Below are 9,179 nucleotides of genomic sequence, written 5' to 3' on the forward strand. Positions count from 1 at the left end.
CAATACTATAGTATTGTATCAATACTATAGTATTGTATCAATACTATAGTATTGTAAAAGCCAAAAAACTAAAAACCAAAATTCCACCAGTAGAAGACTGGTTGAATAAATTATGACACAATCATATAATAAAATATTAAGTAACTTTAATATTAGGTAATTTTGCATATGTGATGATATGTACATAATGAGCTTCAAGAACTATTAAGAAAAGTAAAATATAAAAGTGCATACTTCCATTCATGTTAAAAAGAAGCAAAGGGGTAATATATACTCATATATACCTTGGTACACACATAAGACTATTGCGGAAGGAGACATAATAGTGTTAACGGTCTTTGGGTCTGGGAAGAGAGCTAGGAGTTCTGGGTCAGGTAAAGACTTTCCACTATAGGAACTTTCATACTCTTTGAATACGTTTTATAAACACATACATTTTCAGTTTAAAGAACTAGTTAAGCAGTATTTATTTCCCCCTACATTGGTGTTTACAGTCCATAAGTCACTGGGATTTCTGGAATTTTTTATTTATTATGTACTCCAACTGAGCCAGCCAGGCATCCCTTGTGCGTGTGTGCATGCGTGTATGTGTGTGTATTTTTATGCATTTGTTTGTTTTTATTTATTTACTCTCATGTTTATTTAAAAGATAGATATTTATGTAGATCAATATGAAATGTCAAGGAACAAGGGATAAAACCATTTGTAGATAATAACTTCCAAATACTGTTTACTACAGGCCAGGTACTTGACCAGGCACTTGACATAAATCACCTCATTTAAATTTCATTAACAATATACAAGGTAGATATATATCCTCATCACCATTTTACAAATAAGGAAACAGGCTCAGAGTAATTAAGCCACTCCAAGATTACCAACTTTGTATGTAGCAGTGTTGAGTTTTAAGACCAGGTCTGTGAGATTCCAAAATCTAGAGTCACTATAATGTACAGGTTTTTCCTATAACATTACCTCAAAGATGAGATAGGTAACCAAATCATACTAATCTGTCCGACAAATGCAAAAATTAACTCTGCTTTACATAAAACTAAACATCCCTGACAAACTGCTCATAAAAGAATACTGGTAAATTAAGAATCCTATTCTAAATACACTGGGAAAGTTCTGAGCTGAATCATCCCATAAAGTAAAACACCACCCCTTAATTTCTCTTTTTCTTAGTTTGTACTCTTGCACATAGTTTTTGCTTTACATAAGATGGAAGTTAGTCTGAACCTCTCAGTGGATATTCTAGAGTAAAAGACAAAGAAGAGGGTATTTAAGCAATCAGAAGGAGGGATATCTTCTGAGGTCTAAGAGTGCTTTTGATTGATGGGGGTCAAAAGGCAAGGGGCTCAAAACTAAATATGCCTAATCTTTATTTAGGTGAAAATTTTAAAACCAAAATACTATTTTTCTAACATAACCTCTTTTTAAAAAAGCTTCTTTTAAGTTATCTTTTGGTCTAGTATGACCAACTCAGGAGACCACCCCCACAATCCCCCTAAAAAGGGAACAAGTAAATGAAATATATATCTACTGAGAAGTCTGACTCTCCTCAAGAAAAGGTGATAGCACAAGTACATGAACAAAACCAAAAGTAACTACTGGGTTATGCTGGCTTCACCACGCTGCTTCTCCCACAAATAATAAAATGAAAATGTGAAACCTTCAAAAATTAAAAAGCACAAGGCCTAGTGGGAAATGGAACAGACCAGGGCCTGGGCCAACTGTTTAAATGAGAGAGCCCCAGGCATGATGGGAACTGGATGCCTTCCTGTACCCCTTAATCAAGATTGAATTTCTGTCAACAGGTCTCACTGAAAAAAAAAGAAAAAAGGCACATGCGTCAACCACATTCCCCCAAACAAATAAGACTGCCAAGCAAGAGAATCAGCTTCACATTTCAAAACTATCTGAATCTACCATAACTCTAGACTCCTGCAAAACTAGAAACATTCTGAGTGAAGAAATAGCTCTTTCAGACCAATAATCCTACAACAGAACTGAGGAAAAAGCCTCTCCCATATTATGAACTACTTAGGTTCCTTTTAGAACTGCCTAATAAGAGCCATCATCATATCATACAGCTCATTTTTGTTTCCAGAAAACAAAGACTAAAAGGATACATATAATCTCTTCCCTTAAGAAACTCATATTTGAGTGGAGAACACAGACAATTGTGATAGAGGGTGATCCTTGCTACAACAGGGGAAAAACCACGGCCACTATGGAAGTGCAGAGAAGGGGACCAGGAGGGTCAGAAAAAGGTACCTGGTGGAAGTGATGCCTAAAAGATACAGACAGTGGTGAGCATAGCATAACCTATAGAGATGCTGAATCACTATACTATAAACTGAAACTAATATAGCATTGTGTGTCAACTATACTCAAGTCAAAAAATAAAAAAAAAAGAGGGGCACCTGGGTGGCCCAGTCGTTAAGCATCTGCCTTCAACTCAGGTCATGATCCCAGGGTCCTGGGATCGAGCCCCACATCAGGCTCCCTGCTCTGCGGGAAGCCTGCTTCTCCCTCTCCCAATCCCCCTGCTTGTGTTCCCTCTCTCGCTGTGTCTCTGTCAAATAAATAAATAAATCTTTAAAAAAAAAAGAAAAAAGATATGCACAAGAACAACAACAACAAAAGCTAAGGATGAATATTGACTTTTTCTAAAGGAAGAGATAAATGAAAAGGGGAAACAAATGTGGGAAAAGCACTTAATTGAGGAAGATTGCAAAAGAAGCAATGTAACTTGTTTCCACATTCTTTTGAAATTAACCTCCATCATGTCCTGTCCCTCTTCACTCTCAAACCAAAAATAACTAGACTTGACAACCTCTATAAATCAAAAGGTGCAGGTTCAGAGGAGGTGGGGGAAAACTGCAAAAGGGTGCATCCTAAGCAAGGTTGAAATGGTAGACTAGCAGCTCCTAAACAAAACAAAGACTTTGGTGTGACAGATGCTCTCAAGCACTTCACTATCCATTTTGTGAGCTGCACTGTACCTATTTCTATTGGAAGAAAAATCATGAGTTAACTGGTAATATAATAAACAGAGTAAGAATAAGTCAAGATTAGAAGTGTATTAGTTAAATGGTCCCATCCCAAATGGTGCCATTTCCCCAGGCACACCCTCTCCTACTTTCACAAGGGATAAGAGATCCTGTTACCGTACCACAAGTTAAATAGAGTTGAGTTATTTTCATCTTACCCAGGGAAAAAACACCTACATTTTTTTTGTACATAAGGGATTAGCACGAGTCAGTAAATGGCAACATAATCCAGCATGCAATTTTAACTGTTAATCAAAGTCACAAACTAAGTCTAAAGGAAGTTAATGGACTTTGTGTTTCTACATTTGTTTGCTAACTTCTACACTGAAATTGGATCTGTTTACAGAAACAGATCCACGAAGCTTCCAAAATTGGGTCAATTTAAAATCCAATGACAATTCCTCACTGTCCAAGCACTCAGAAGTCAGCACAGGACACATGGACACTTGTTGTAATTCATCACTGTCCAGAAACCTCAAGCACATATATTTTTTATCATCTCTCTCCCAAACTTGTGAGTTCTGGATTATGAACTCAGTTCTGCTTTATTTAATTTATCCATACAACTCTATAAACCCTAAACTGCTCTTATACAACTAATAAGACCTGGATAAAAATCAATGATGCCATTTACCTTCAAACCAAATAATGACACAGATCTTTGTAGAATACTAAAAGGAAATCTTTGTAGAATATCAGGAAATCTTTGTAGGATATCAAAGTGTTCTGCTGTTTCTTTTTTTTTTTTTTTAAGATTATTTATTTATTTTGAGAGAGGGAGAATGAGAGAGAGAGAGAGAGTACATGAGTGGGGGAGGGTCAGAGGGAGAAGCAGACTTCCCGCTGAGCGGGGAGCCCGATGCGGGACTCGATCCCGGGACTCCGGGATCATGACCTGAGCCGAAGGCAGTTGCTTAACCAACTGAGCCACCCAGGCGCCCTGCTGTTTCAATAGTAACAAGCTGAAAGAGTTTGTAAGGGTTGACAGTTGGGCAGCAGGAGGTTACATACCTAGTGAAATCTCAATCACTCAGTCTTGTAAAGATTTATATCGTTCAAAAGGTATCCTTCTTGGGATGTAGATACACAGATACCCAAGAACCTCAAAAAGTGATTACCTATGGGATGCCAGGAAGTGAGGTAGATAGTGACAGGGTTGAAAGAAGATTTTTAACTATAAACCTTTTCATACTATTTGATTTTTGTACCATGTGAATGTATCACATATTTTTAAAATATAAATTTGTACCTGTGTGAATAGTGAATATACACTATTAAGTGGGTATGTAAATCAGCATAATTTTCCTATGAGGCAGTTTGGTGTTACATACCCAAGTCTTAAAAATATGAACTTTTAGGGGCGCCTGGGTGGCTCAGTTGGTTAAGTGACTGCCTTCGGCTCAGGTCATGATCCTGGAGTCCCGGGATCGAGTCCCGCATCGGGCTCCCTGCTCGGTGGGGGGTCTGCTTCCCCCTCTGACCCTCCCCCCTCTCATGTGCTCTCTGTCTCTCTCATTCTCTGTCTCAAATAAATAAATAAAATCTTTAAAAATATATATATATGAACTTTTGACCAATGATTTCACTGCATAAAAAACTATGGCAGAACCATATAATGGAATACCACATAGCCATTAAAATTATGTTGTAGCGGGATGCCTAGGTGGGTCAGTCAATTAAGTGTCCGCCTTCAGCTCAGGTTATGATCCCAGGGTCTTGGGATAAAGTCCCGCATCGGGCTCCTTGCTCAGCAGGAAGCCTGCTTCTACCTCTGCTTGCTGCTCCCCCTGCTTGTTCACGTGCTCTCTCTCTCTCTGGCAAATAAAATCTTTTAAATAATAAAAGTTGTAGCAAATTTTAATGACATGAAAAAATGTTCATAACCTAATTATTAAGTTGAAAAAAATAATAATGAAAATTTTTAGTGTAGGACTTTTTATTTTTAAGATTTTATTTATTTATTTGACAGAGAGAGATACAGTGAGAGAGGGAACACAAGCAGAGGGAGAGGGAGAGGGAGAAGCAGGCTTCTCACTGAGCAGGGAGCCCGATGCGGGGCTCGATCCCAGGACCCCGGGATCATGACCTGAGCCGAAGGCAGATGCTTAACAACTGAGCCACCCAGGCGCGAAGTGTATGACTTTTTAAAACCAAATATGCACACAGAAAAATTTGGAAAGAAATCTATCAAAATACTAGCAATAGTTTATCTGAGAGGTAGGATAGTGAGTGATAGCTCTTTCTTTTGCTTTTCCGTATTAAATAAATTTTCTTCCAAAATGTTACTTTTGAAGATACATGAAACACTTTTGATGGTAATATATTAATGTTCCTCTTATTCCTTTTTAATGTAACTCACTGTGGACATAGCCTTACCTGTGGTTTAATCTATCAGTCCACCTGCCTACAGGCTTGATTCAGAGTTGCAATATACTTTTTCACCTCTCTTCTGAAATGTTGAAGTCTAGCAAATACTTCTTATCAAGAACCTGTTAGAAAGAGAAAGGTGATATAACAGGTTCATGTTCTCTGTAGTAAAAATGGTAAACAGAGAATAGGAAAGGGCTACAAAACAGCAAGGATACCCACTCTCAAAACCAAAGAGTGCTTCTGAGAGCTAAAGTCTAAATAGCATAAATCTACCCAAATGCCAAACTTAATTGTTGTTTCAGCTTAAGTTTCTTGATTATACATATGCTGTCTCGTGGTGTCTTTAATATTATATACTCCCATTTTAAAACTACCTTTCCAAAATCTGCAATTTAGGAACACTGACACCAAGGGGTAATAGGGTACACTTCTATTCAAACATCAGGACAAATAGTAGGCACACTTATAATATGAAAAAAAGTACCTTGAACCACTGATCTCTAGGTTTCTGTCTCAAATACAGACCTACTCATAGAATTGTTTGGGCTGATCAGTCTCCCAGTGGTCATTCTATTTCCTAACTTTACTCATAGCAAAGAAAATTCAGTTTGCCAAAGGGCATTTAGATCTCTTCTTTCTTCCTTCCTTCCCCAACAATTCAAAAAGAATTAGGGAAGAGACCCAGGAAAGGCTGAAGAAAAAAATATGTAGGGGATATAGAAAAACTTCGGAACATCTCCTGGCACCAAAATAAAAAATGAAGGACTTTCCCACATAATCCTGTCTCCTGGAAAAGCTTAATTGCAAATGTAGGGTAAGTTAACTTTATTAAGCTTCGAATACACAGACTTAAGCATAAGGCTGGCCAAAACAACCTTATTTTATTAAAAGTTTTTAAGTTGTTTTTTTTTTTTTTAAGATTTTATTCATTTATTTGACAGAGCGAGAGAGCACAAGTAGGGGGAGCAGCACAGGGAGAGGGAGAAGCAGGCTCCCTGCTGAGCAAGGAGCCCGATGATGCAGGGCTCGATCCCAGAACCCTGGGATCACGACCTGAGTCAAAGGCAGACACTTAACCGACTGAGCCACCCAGGCACCCCAAAAGTTTAAACAAATTTACCAACCTAGTTGAATACATCCAGTTTTTTATACCTGCAATTTTGTAGTCAATTTAGATAATGCCCTCCTGCCTATCCAATTCAGCAGATAGTAAGTGGGCAATTTCTGTGCACCAAGACTGTTCTAGTTCTTGTCTAACCAAACTCTGCTTATCAAGAGCCAGTTTGTGTCCCATCTGCTTCACAAAGACATCCTTGCCTGTTTTAAGCCTCATTGATTTCCCTCACCTCTACATTGCCAGGGCACCTACAATACATAATACTAGAGTACTCCAATGCTGTCATATCTTGTTCAGATTGTCACTTGTCAATCTGAATCAGTCTTTTGTCCTCAAGCATACCAGAAAACCCATGAGAACATCATACATCTGAATATCCATAGTATCTAACACCAATCTGAGCACACAGTACACCCTCAAGTCAATTAGCTAAGTGAGCTGGGAGCCACAAAAATTTTTATCCTGAGAGTGGTAACTTAATACTGAGCTAACACACCCAAGAGTGCTACTCCAAAACAACCAAGGGTGATATAGGGGTGGCTTGACAAGGTATGTATGATACACTGAGGCCACGACACAAGAATATCCTTATTGTAGCAGTAAAGAGTTCAAATTCTGACATCCGATGAGTGAGACAAATACAAAGAAAGGCCATAGGATGTCAAGACAAGGTAAAGCTGAATGAACCTAGGAGTACATAAAGGATGACCTCAGAGCAAAATCAGCAGAGCACTCAATGCTGTCTGGTCCTAAGCAGGGCTGACTGGGCAAGCCCTTGGTACTTAACTACAAGAAGAAAACTGTATGTGAGACAAAGAAACCATACATCAAGAAAAAGGGGGCAAAACAATCCTACCATATTATAGTCTGGTTCACACTTTTCCTTTCCTCTTCAATCTATAAATGTTCTAGGACAGAAAATTAGAAAGGCAATAATACCTAGATATTCGTTACAAAGGGGGAGGGCTAAGCAGATACGGATAAACAGGATGAATTTTAAATCCCAAACAGAAAAACAACTCCAATTGGAATTTAAGTCCCGCAATTATGTTCTCACACCATATCTATTACCTTTCTATCCTACACAATACTTTGTAAATGTAGTTGTCTGTGACCACATCTGTTTTCCTCCACCAAAGCCACACTTCTTGAGGGCGGGGCTGCTGTTTCACCCATTTCTTGAAATTGAGATTGTGAGCCTCAGTTTCCTCCTCTATAAAGTGGGACTAAGAATAGCACCTGCTTCATTGGCTTTGTGCGATAATTAAGTGAGAAAACGCACGCAGAGTGCTTAGTCCAGTGAAAGCTTATCTCATCTGTGCGTGGTAACAATGATAGTTACCGTTATTAGCTTACAGCCTCCAGCAACCCCTACTTCCCCCTATTTCCCACGGCCTCTACCTCCAGATGCAGCCCGCTAGTCTCGGTCGGGACACACTTCACTGGAAAATCCTGTCACCAAGAGAAGGGTGGTCCGATGCCCGGCTCCCTCTCCGCCTGGCCAGGGCGGCGCCCACACAATACGACCGCCTCAGAAGCCAGTGTCAAGAGGCGCTTGGAGGCGCTACGGGCTTGGGGGCGACCTCCAGCCGTTCAAAAATCAGGGAAAGGGCAGGCCGCGCCCCAGCTGCTCCCCGTTTCTCCCCAGTGCTCACCTCGCCTCAGCTCTGACAACCGAGCGCCCGGAAGATCCGCCGCGGGACTTCATTCAGTACCGTTGAAAATTTGAACCCAGGCTCTCTAGTCGAATGCACCAATCACAGTGCGGGAACCGGCAATCCTTAGCCTCCGGATTGGCCCAGAGGATCGCAAGGACGCCGGAAGTCAGGATGAGGGACAAGCAAACAACCGGCCCGGAAGACTCCTGGGAAATGTAGTCTCATGCAACTGCGTGTGCCCTTTGAAACAACTCTAATAAGGAAGTTACTACAAAGCCCAGAATGCTCGACTCCAAATTATTCGGGAGAGGTGGTACCAACTGAAGAGATAAGGAGTTGTTTCAGGTAACAGAACGGCGCGCACCTGGACCTCCCCAAAACTTTCACGAAAGAAAATTTTTTATTATTCTTCCTATAGTGGTGCATGGTGCTTTGTATGTTCATAGGAATTCGAGTTTTAATACAATCCCCTGCATACAACATAGACTCGCCCTCAGCTATTCTCCCAACCGTGAAGGAGTCTCTCCAAGTCTTTATTGAGCCCATGCCCTGATATTACCGGCTTAAAGCCGCGGCTTACGATTGGTTGGTCCTTCCCTTTCAATTCCATTTACGTCTCTTGCTTTATCATCCTCGTATTTTAGAAGAGAAAACAAAGGCTCAGAGAAGTTGAGTGAATTGTCTAAAATAAATAAATAGAGGAGGTGGAATTTGAATTAAGGACGTCTGGTCCTGTCCATCATCAACAATCAGTCAGAAAATAATAGCAGTTACAAGGGGGGAAAAGATCACTGTAATAAAAACTACAGCGTTTAAGAAAATAAGCCTAAGACCTTTATCTGAAAATTAAAAACTGTAAAACTTAGTTAAATAACTATAAAAATAAGTAAAGGAGATTATATACTTTATTAGTGGATGGGGAGATCCAATATTGTAAAGCTGTTAATTTTCCATATGAAGAGTTCAAGGCAATTCCAA

At 39.7% G+C, this 9,179-nt stretch overlaps 1 protein-coding gene across 3 annotated transcripts in view; it reads right to left on the minus strand.

Annotated features, from left to right (window-relative positions):
- TPX2 (TPX2 microtubule nucleation factor) overlaps nucleotides 1-8,070 on the minus strand; it is a 56,404-nt gene extending 48,334 nt beyond the window's left edge. For 2 of the 3 annotated variants that reach the window (XM_044918669.1, XM_044918667.1), the window contains exons 1-2: nucleotides 7,945-8,070; nucleotides 5,433-5,545 (exon numbers count right to left, since the gene is read on the minus strand). The gene's annotated coding sequence lies outside the window, so the exon portion shown is untranslated. Of the gene's footprint in view, nucleotides 1-5,432; nucleotides 5,546-7,944 lie in introns of those variants that run through there. The other variant, XM_044918668.1, reaches the window with a different exon arrangement.
- Nucleotides 8,071-9,179: the final 1,109 nt, after the last annotated feature.

The sequence above is a fragment of the Neomonachus schauinslandi genome, chromosome 10 (assembly GCF_002201575.2).
Source record: "Neomonachus schauinslandi chromosome 10, ASM220157v2, whole genome shotgun sequence".
Classification (NCBI taxonomy): Eukaryota; Metazoa; Chordata; class Mammalia; order Carnivora; family Phocidae; genus Neomonachus; species Neomonachus schauinslandi.